The 9,631-nt window shown below is 41.6% G+C and overlaps 1 protein-coding gene and 1 long non-coding RNA gene across 5 annotated transcripts in view; one reads left to right on the top strand and one right to left on the bottom strand.

The window, feature by feature from the left end:
- The window catches only part of RERE (arginine-glutamic acid dipeptide repeats), a 309,682-nt gene that overhangs the window by 295,703 nt on the left and 4,348 nt on the right, over positions 1 to 9,631 (bottom strand). The gene's annotated exons all lie outside the window — the stretch shown is intronic.
- The window catches only part of LOC109293714, a 20,156-nt gene continuing 16,223 nt past the window's right edge, over positions 5,699 to 9,631 (top strand). The window contains exon 1 of one of the 2 annotated variants that reach the window (XR_002096370.1): positions 5,699 to 5,711. This is a non-coding gene — a long non-coding RNA (uncharacterized LOC109293714). The remainder of the gene's footprint in view (positions 5,712 to 9,631) is intronic. The other variant, XR_002096371.1, reaches the window with a different exon arrangement.

Here is a 9,631-nt window from a genome sequence, read left to right as displayed (position 1 = left end):
ATGTTTCCTTTTTTTTTTTTTTTTTTTTTTTTTTTTTTTTTTTTTTTAAAGAAAAAAATTCTTAATATCCTAGACACCTGCCAAGACATGTGCCTACTTTCCTACAGTACAGAATTAAAAACAAGGATTACCATACTTATAATAAAGATGAGCATTACCTTGCTGGAAATAAACAACAAACATCTCAATGGAAATACCAGGCAATACAAGACTTCTTTGTTTAGAAAGGAATAGAAGCCCTTACCAATCAAAAACAAACCCTAGGATGCTGGGATGAAATGAACACAGATTTTCCAGACCCCAGTGATCAAGAATGGAAGGGTTTCTGGTCTGAAATCCTGCGACAACAGACTACCACAAGCAAAAGGTAAAAGGAAAGCATCCATAACGCCTTGGCCTCTGAAGGGAAAAGGAAGACTGGACAAAGAAATGTCTATGGCTGATAGCTGACAAAATGGTGTCACTTCGCTCAATAGGAGGGTTGGACAGATAGATGGACAGACAGATGGACTGAGGCTGCCTCTTTCATGATCACATAAACACCCCACCCTTGCTTATCCTTAGTTTGGTGCAATTTCTTTTTTTTTTGGAAGAAAGGTGAACACATTCACCAAGTCTTTTGACCAGCAGCATTTATCTAGGTTATAGAACAAGGTATGCCATTCAGTTCATTTCAATTTTATCTTGCCAGTGTTAACCAACTGAGCAGGCACCATTGAGATGTGAACATTTTTTAAATAAATTCCTTTTCACCATTTAAGCTGTATTTACCTCTAGCATTTCACACTCCATTTGGACACTGAAAATAGAGTAGCAGTTTCACTAATTATAGCCTGTTTCACTCATTAGTTCTCATGCACTTCCAGGATTGTATCTGAGTTGTAAGTGTAGGGGAATGTTTACAATCAACACCCAACACTTTGTCATCTTTTTTTCTTGAAAGGCTGAAAAACCATCGCTTTTCCAAAACCTGCATTCTGAAGCTGAACTGTAGGACTGTCTCCAGTTAACTCCATTTACAGAGAAGAAATGCCTTCTCCCCCCACAAAACTTCAGACTGATGTGCTGACCAAAACAGGCGCAACTTTCTATTAAGGCTTAAAAGTGAAGTACAAATCTTCAGGGGCCATCAAGCACAGCAACTACAAAAGCAAGTCAGCAGCTCCATTCCATGAAAAATGCCCAGAGATTTCCCCCCACCTTGGAACAATTATTCAAACTCAATCCCAGTAGCATTTCTACCTCACATTTCCGTTTGCCCAGTTTTATAATGGCGTGCTATATTCCACATTAATAAGTGTTATTCTGAGTAGGAGTTGCAATCTTCCTATGTTCATCAGCTGCAAAAGTAATTCCCTAATGCAATTTGCAAAGCCCCTGGTATCTGTGCACCATGAGTACCTATGGTAATTAAACCACGGCTTTTCAATTATATCTGCTGCCGCTGCCATGTACCAAAAACGTATCAATAAGGTCTTAACGTGAAACTTCACCCTACAGACCTTGCAAAAGCTCAAAACGCCTTAGTTTGACAGGATATTTTATTTTTAGGAGTCTAAGCTTTTTTGGTGTAGGCAGTGCAGCACCACACATGCACAGAACTTGCAGCACAGAGATGATTTTTAATAAGGTTTCATTATAACAGTCAATGATGGAACATCTTCTTGATTTGTTGTGATAAGACATGCAGGGATGAAGATGCCTGAAAGGGGACAAATGCCCACACAGAGTGATCACCTCATCTAAAACGCCGCACTTGTGCAGGGCTCATTTGCTATGAGAAATCCATCAAGCACTCTCTCAATTCTACAGATTAACGTACAAGGGACAGTATGAGAAATGACTTATTAGATTAACATTAACCCTCTTTCCCTACAAATTCCCAATGTCTTCTCTCCCCTGCTTCTCCCCCTCTATATTACCCAGTTGGAGGATCCGCACAGATAGCAAAGCAAAAACAAAGACAAAACTATTTGTTGGATCAACCTCTATTGATCAGCCTTAAGTGGGACTCCATCTGTCGAGCATTAACAGCTGCCCCACATACAGAAAAGAGGGAAAACAGTGCCCAGTGAATTTAGACAGAACACAAAACAAACCCAACTTCAGAAGTTGGAAATGCAGTTTTCATTCTCTTTATATTAATGGGCCATACAGAAATACCGCCTCAGGGCTCCTCCTTGCAAAACAGGTTCGTAAGTAAACAAGTCTAACAAGCAGTTTGCTGTCTATATTCAATTAAAACATGAAGGCAGGGTAGGAATCAATGCCCTCTGAAAAGAAACATGAAAGCCTGCACCATATACCTATCAATTGCCAATGCATTCTGTCCCTTGATTCAAATTGTTTTGAACTCTTAGGATTGCTCACCTAGTCACCTATATTAACACATTTCTCATAACATTTCAAGTCTTGAAAATGAAAATGAAATTACAAACAACTGCTACCTATGAAAAGCTCCAGTGTTAAATCATTTAAGCAACCCAAACTTAGCAGGGCTTGGAAATGCCAGCAATCTCTACGTGCTTCAATCCAGTTCAAAGAGAAACCTTCTGGGCTGCCTTTGTACAGTTTGTTGACCTTCTTGGCTTGCTGCAAGGCTTGGCTGTTTACCCAGATCCTCTCTCCCTCTCTTCTGCATTATTAAAAAGGGTGGATCAACAGAGAAGGGTTTTAACTGAGACAGGGTTGTCCTTATGATGGTCTCTTAAAATAGAAAAATCTCAAGTGGTAATGGGGAAAGGAATGCTTTGAGAGGGGGCTTGTTTGATTTCTTTTATTATGATGATTTTGATTGTTCATGTGCTTCAAAGCGATTAAAGGTGCACTGGTAATACGTCTGAAAAATAAAGGAAATGCTTGTCAACTCCCAAGCAGCTGTGGTTTCTGAAGTTTATAATTCACAGCAACTGAAGAGGTGATACTAAACTGCAAACCCTTTATAAGTTATATTACTATTTCAGTAACAGAGGTGACACATGAAGAGTAGGGAGAGCAGATGGGGTTAGAACATATGCAGATTAAAGTGCTAATCTCGCAAAGAAATCTGGGCAGACCTAAGCGTTCACCCATGCAGATCCCCAAGAAGGATCAGGGCAACGTAGCCTAAACTGGAAGGGAGAAGTCTGCCTGGAAGTCTAAGAGCTTCTGAAGGTACACTTATAGCTCCTTATGGGATGATAAATCCCATTGCATTTTATGCAGATGACTCAGCAAAGAAACTAGCATTTAAATTCTCAGCACAGGGAGATTCCCCCCCCCCCAAAAAAAAAGAATTTACTGAAAAGCAGGTTAAGTTTCCTAGAAAATGAGAGAGGGAGAGAGCATGCTTGCTTGTATGCATGTGTGTGTATATATATATATAAAATTTTAATTCTGGCATGCCTGCCCCTCAGCTGGTGAGGGTGTCAAAATAAATAGAAGGCAATATCTGGAAAAACGACAAACACATGGGTCAATGTCAAATGCAAGCCAACCGCCGTCAGGGCAAGCACCAAATTCCCGCATTTCAATTTCACTAATGTTCTCCAACTCGGATACCGCTAGCCCACTTCAAAACCAAACTGCTTCCTCTCCCTTTTTTCCCCCCTTTCTTCTTTTTTTTTTTTATTAAGAGTTTTTATAAAACTGATAGAGGAATTCAGATTAAAACAACTGTTTCAGCAATTTTCTCAGTTACAACAAGGCAAAGCATCTATCTATAATTATAATAAAGGGAACATTTAACAATTAATTGAGCCAGCAAAAGCTAAACCTCGGGAGTTTGGGAGTTCAAATGCTTGCTTGCTAAGCAAAAGGGCAGTGGATTTTAACATAACTGCAGGAAATCTCAGTCCAATTAGACGCTAGGTAAATATAATTTGGGTTCCACTGTGACTGGAATTCTATCTGATGCAGTCCAGTGGACAGACATTATAGCCAAGCCTAGAAATGCAAACAAAAGCTGACCAGCCATCTTCGGTTGTTTTCTCACTGGACCAGTGCAATAAGCCAACACCTCCAGGCTCCCAGAGCAAGCCAGAGCGGACCGCAGGCTATTTCATAAGGCTTGCTTTGAAAAATGACCACATAAACTATAAATCACAGAATATAGCAAAGTGGAAAATCTGTAAGATCTTGCTTTGACCCATCTAGTGACAACCATGTGGCAGTATTTCACAAGAGTACTTTTCTGACCTGCTAATTCAGCATCTCTCTGGTCGTCCGATGCCTGCCCAGACAATAGCTTAAGGGGTAATGCTTCCTCTTAAACAGCGCTTAGATTTCTTTTGTTAGATCTGGTTCCTTAACTGACGTCACCTATATCCTCAGAGGCAGTAGCACTCAAAATGTTCCACTCAAGTTACCTTCTCTCATAACAAGATCAAGGAAGACCTGCTTTCCAGTGCCATAAACATCATCCATGAGGTTTCATGGGCCACCACGAATTGCAAGCAGGTCCATTCTTGCAAGGTGCAAGCCAAGGCTAGCTAAGGGCCCAAGACTGTTGTTTCTCAGGAAATATGAAAAACGGGCTCCTGCCCATTATGGTCAGTAAGATGTTAGTTAGGGCATTTATGATGCCTGAAACCTGTTTTCTGATATTAGAACTATGATGCCGAGCTGCGGAACTGGTAGAGCTCTGGTTGAGAGAGAGATGCCTCAATCGACCAGACCACAGTCCTCCATTCAAGCAGCAACTTTCCTTGGATTATATTTTACTGATTCTCATGGGATCAGCAAAGAGTCATTTAGCAGTTTGTACTCTTACCTACACAATTTATACCAAGTGTTGCACTACTACATCCTTGATTATGCTAAAAATGGTATTTCATTCAGCATCTCTTCGATCTGGAGTTCAGATTTTGCATTATTCTAGGAATACCTACCAACAGTGACATCTCCTAGCACAAGCTCTGAGCTAACTCAACCCAAACGACCACAATGTCCTCAAAGATAACAGGCAGTGGGCAAAGGTGTTATTCTTCCCGTAGAAACACATTTACCACCTCCGTTACCATGCCTGCAGTTCTTCTGCTGCATTTGCTGTTGATGTAGTTCCTGATGTCATTGCTGGAATGGATCCTTACAAATCCTTTTAATCCTCGTAGATCCTGTTAAATGTTTCTGGATAGCTACAGCAAAACACTGCCCGCATTTCCAAGTGATATACAGAATAATTTGTTTTTCTGTTGATGGGTCTAAATGGACCATCATAGTCCAACCAAATTCTTATACTCATAACATGGCTACAACCCAGTCAGAGAAAAAACTCTTCCTTGTCAGGCGCCAAGTTTTTCTAAAAGCAGCATTCCCTTTTGACCTTCCAAGTGAGAAAAGGGACGCTTTTGGGATTCTTCTGTTTATCAAGACAGGTGTATAAGAGGTGTTCAGTTAAGAGACAGGCCCATCCAAAAGCTGGAAAAACATCCACAAACCTTTAGAAGTAAAAGGGCCTTCCACTTGCAATAGGAGCCACAAACTTTAATCAACAGCTTCTGCAATCCGATTTGGTTAGAACCCTGATCCCTTTCCACCCAAAGCCAAGCATGCTCAGAGGTCATCTGTCCGGAGACCCGAGGAAAATTAATTAGAAAGCTGAAGAACACACATGCAGGCATGTAACCACTACCATGCAGTAATTCACTCTGGATAGGTAACACTGAACGGGTTCGTTTACTGCAAGTAGACTAATTAGCCCTGCGGTAAAACATCACCATCTACACGGCGCTGTTAGGAGGGAGTAAACTAATTAACTCCACTGCAGTATAGTACTCCCAACCACAAGCACTATTCTATAGTGGAGTTATTTACTCCAGCACAGCGCACATGCAGACGCTGACAGGGGTGGCTGGGGCATGAGTGTGCTCCACTACTGCCTGCTGGCTAGCCCCACACTGAAGCACCCCCGTGCCCCAGCCAGCCTCTCTGCAGCATGTTGAGCCTGGTCAGAGCAGCCCCGGGCTGGCAGGCTAACCCCCGGGTCCCCCATCGGCCACAACTGTTCCACCCTGGCTCAACGGCCTGGGTGCATGTGCAAATGCAGCACAATAAACTCCAGCACAAACTGCACCAGAGTTTATTCAGCTGCATTAATTGAACAATGGAACTTCCTAGGAGCAGACACCGTGCCTAGTGCACAGTAACACTCCCACATGGTACAGTTACTTCACATTTTTCTAATGGTAACTTTATCATGGACTTGAATGATTTATTATGCGGCAGGGCTCTGCACGATGCATCTGCTCCACTTTGACTACATGGTAAAGCCAGTTTACTATACGGTGGATGTGTCGTGTGCTCCACCCCCTCAGCCAGAAGTCCAGAAGAGCAGCATGGCTATTTTTAATATCTTTTCAGTGTTCTTTTATGTCTGTGCCCTCTGGAAACAAGCAGCTAAATAAGAAGTTGCCAGACTTTCACACTCAGGTGAAGGGTATACCATCCAACTACTCATTTTCCATCACACGGTGCCCTCTTTTACCCATAGCAAAATCAGGAATATCACATTATAAATCAACTGCAGCTTCAAATTCTTCAAGAAAAAGACTCCAGAACCTAACATGGCAAACTTAAACCTATGACTTTCTCTGCTTATGAACTTACTGAGGCAATACACACATGATGACAGACTGGATACAAATAATCCCAGTAGGCATCTACCCCCTTCTAAGAAAAAAAGGGCAGCTGGTACAAGCTAGCAGCTGCTTTTCTGTTCCGTTCTCTCAACGAACAAGATAGTAAACTGCTATATATACTTAGGTAAACTGCCAAATGAAGTTCAACATATGCACACAGCCCTATTGCCTCTCCATACCCAGGGTTGGGCTTGTCTTTCCGCACCCAGTGTATTGCCAAAACAGTCTGAAGCACTGAAACATGGGAAAAAGAACAAACCAATCTGGGGAGCTGCCCTATGAAGTGCCAGCTGCTGATGTCCAATACAAAGGACAGCACGTGTTTTTCCTCATGAAGTAATGAACTTTGGGATGTCCTCCAGCAGAAAAACCAAGAGTTAAGACTGGCCGACTAACCAAAGTAAGGAGCGAGGAGGTCTGGCCCACACAGCAAAAAAAAAAAAAAAAAATCTATGTTTGAAGCTGCTTACAGTCTGCCAATCATGCAAGCAGAGCTGTTAAACTCTGAGTTTTAAACAAATTACACCCACACAAATAGGAACCATGTGTTAACCATATTGCACGTCGATGCAAACCGTATGGGAAAGTCAACCCTGTTAGAACATGGCTATGTCTAGGTAGATGTCTCATCTAGCTGGACTCAATCTGTGCTAGAAATGAAAGAAAAGGAAATATACATCTTTTAATTGGATAGGAAGGAAACAAAAAATAAATACATAATTTTCCAACCCTGATCAAGTCAACTTGTACCACCAATAGCCCACAGTGAAGAAGCCTGTAAGCAAATCTGGATGCACTCTCTGCAATAAATCATTTTGTTACCATGACCTTCACTTCAACAAAAAACAGGGTAATAGCTGCCAGGAAAAAAGAGAAAGTAAATTAGACAGGGAAAGGGGAGAAAATACAACAAGGTCAAACAAGTTTGTAGTATGGACTTGTGTATTTTCGAACAAAACACAAAGGCTAAACATCACATTCAGACTCAAGCAGCAGCACTTGAATATAGAAATGCTCTAGTCAAGATCAAGTATATAGATGTGTTCATTCAAATACTCAACAATAAGCTATACACTTATATAATCCCTTTCTTCCAAACAATAAATGTTAATTATTTCTGCCTGCCACCAGTGAAATGCAACTACTTCTGGGGTAAGACGACAGAAAAACAAACAGGTGGATAAGAGTCCTGAACAGCAGCAAGGTTGATTTTGGAAGAAGTGTTGGCCAAAGACACAGGAACTAACTGCCAGGAGAGCAGAATAAGAGTAACGGGATCTTCAACTACACTGATCGGAGCTGACTTTGGATAAAACAAAATTAAACTGCTTTCCTGAAAAGCGACTAACAGGAGGTTTAAGTTTGAAGATGCACATTAAAAGAGGTCACCCAAGTAATTTATACCCTTGTGATGCACTGCTTACTGTGGAAGGGTGTGGGCACCCAAATGAGTTACTGTGAGGTTTATTCATGGACATACTACAGTGTAGCTGTTGTGCCATAACTGCCGGCGTCTGCTTCTATCCTGTAAGTGCAAGGCAGCTCAACACCTTTCACTGGGCAAGGCGGCACAATACAACAGTGCAATTGCCACAAGCAGCCCAAATGCCTATGAATTTGCCCAACTATGTTCAACTCTTATGCAAATCAGAAGCTACCAAATAAAATGTTAATTTGCACTTAACCTTCTTTGTGACCATACAGTACGCGCTGGAAATATACCATTTAAGATGTGACAATCCAGTTAAGACGTTATTTACAATATCTTGCAGACAGCTAATCAGCTTTGAAGAGGGTAGCTAAGCTCATGCCTCTTCAGCAAGGGGATTTCTAGTGGTCTGAATTTCTACTGCTATGCAAAAACGTCACTGAAGCAAACAAGAGAGAGAGAGAGAGAGAGAGAGAGAGAGAGAGAGAGAGAGAGAGAGAGAGAGAGAGAGAGAGAGAGAGAGAGAGAGAGAGAGAGAGAGAGAGAGAGAGAGAGAGAGAGAGAGAGAGAGAGAGAGAGAGAGAGAGAGAGAGAGAGAGAGAGAGAGAGAGAGAGAGAGAGAGAGAGAGAGAGAGAGAGAGATGACCAAAGGGGCAAAAAAGACAAGTCATCAAAATGTGATCATTAGGAACTGTGTTTTATTTTAATTACTGAAAAGCAGACTTTGTTCAACTTATGCTATTCACATTACAAAACCAGAAGAATCTCTTAGGTAATCTTACAGCTACACTCTTCTGGGTCGCCTTTCATCAAGTAATCTCAGAGCAAGAGCAACCAAAATAAGCTTCATAACCTCCCTGGAAGGTTGGCTGGTACAGCACTTATCCTACAGAGACAATGGGCACAAAGACTTTCAGTCAACTTGCCCACACTGACATGGTGGAGACTGCTTCCGCTGCAAGGTGGTTTTCCTGACTCCGCACCTTTTGCCAGACCACGCGGCTTTTTCCAGATAATCACAATCTAAAAGTAATTGCTGTCCCAAGCACCCAAACTCCCTTAGAACTTGTTTTCCAACAGCCACCTCCCAAAATAATGTTCAATTAAGCATGGGGTTTTTTTATTTGTATGAGCAGACTGTTCTCTGACATTGTCAACCATGTGTGCTCCCAGGTGGCTAATAAGGTCTGACTGATGCTTGGCCAGAGCTGACAGGTCTCACTGCATGTGGGTTCTCTGATGATTCAAAAAGGTCTGTGCCATGATTGAAGCTTTTCCCACATTTGGTACATAAATAGCATTTCTCCCCACTGTGTGATCTCTGGTGAATAAGAAGGTACAAGCCCTAACTGAAGCTTTTGCTACATGCCAAACATAAATAAGATTTCTCTTCCAAGTAGATTCTCCTGCAGCGTATAAAGCATGAGCAATCGCTGATGCTTTTCCCACATTCACAGCCTTTATAGGCTTCTTGCTCCGGTGTGGATTCTCTGGTGAATACTGAGGTGCGAGTTCAAAATAATGCTTTTCCTAAATTCATTACATTCCTATGGCTTCTCTGAAATTAAAAAAAAAAAAAAAAAAA

The sequence above is a fragment of the Gavialis gangeticus genome, unplaced genomic scaffold (assembly GCF_001723915.1).
Source record: "Gavialis gangeticus isolate Ggan-Ray unplaced genomic scaffold, GavGan_comp1, whole genome shotgun sequence".
NCBI classification, from domain to species: Eukaryota; Metazoa; Chordata; order Crocodylia; family Gavialidae; genus Gavialis; species Gavialis gangeticus.
This window is presented reverse-complemented; position numbering and strand designations above follow the sequence as displayed.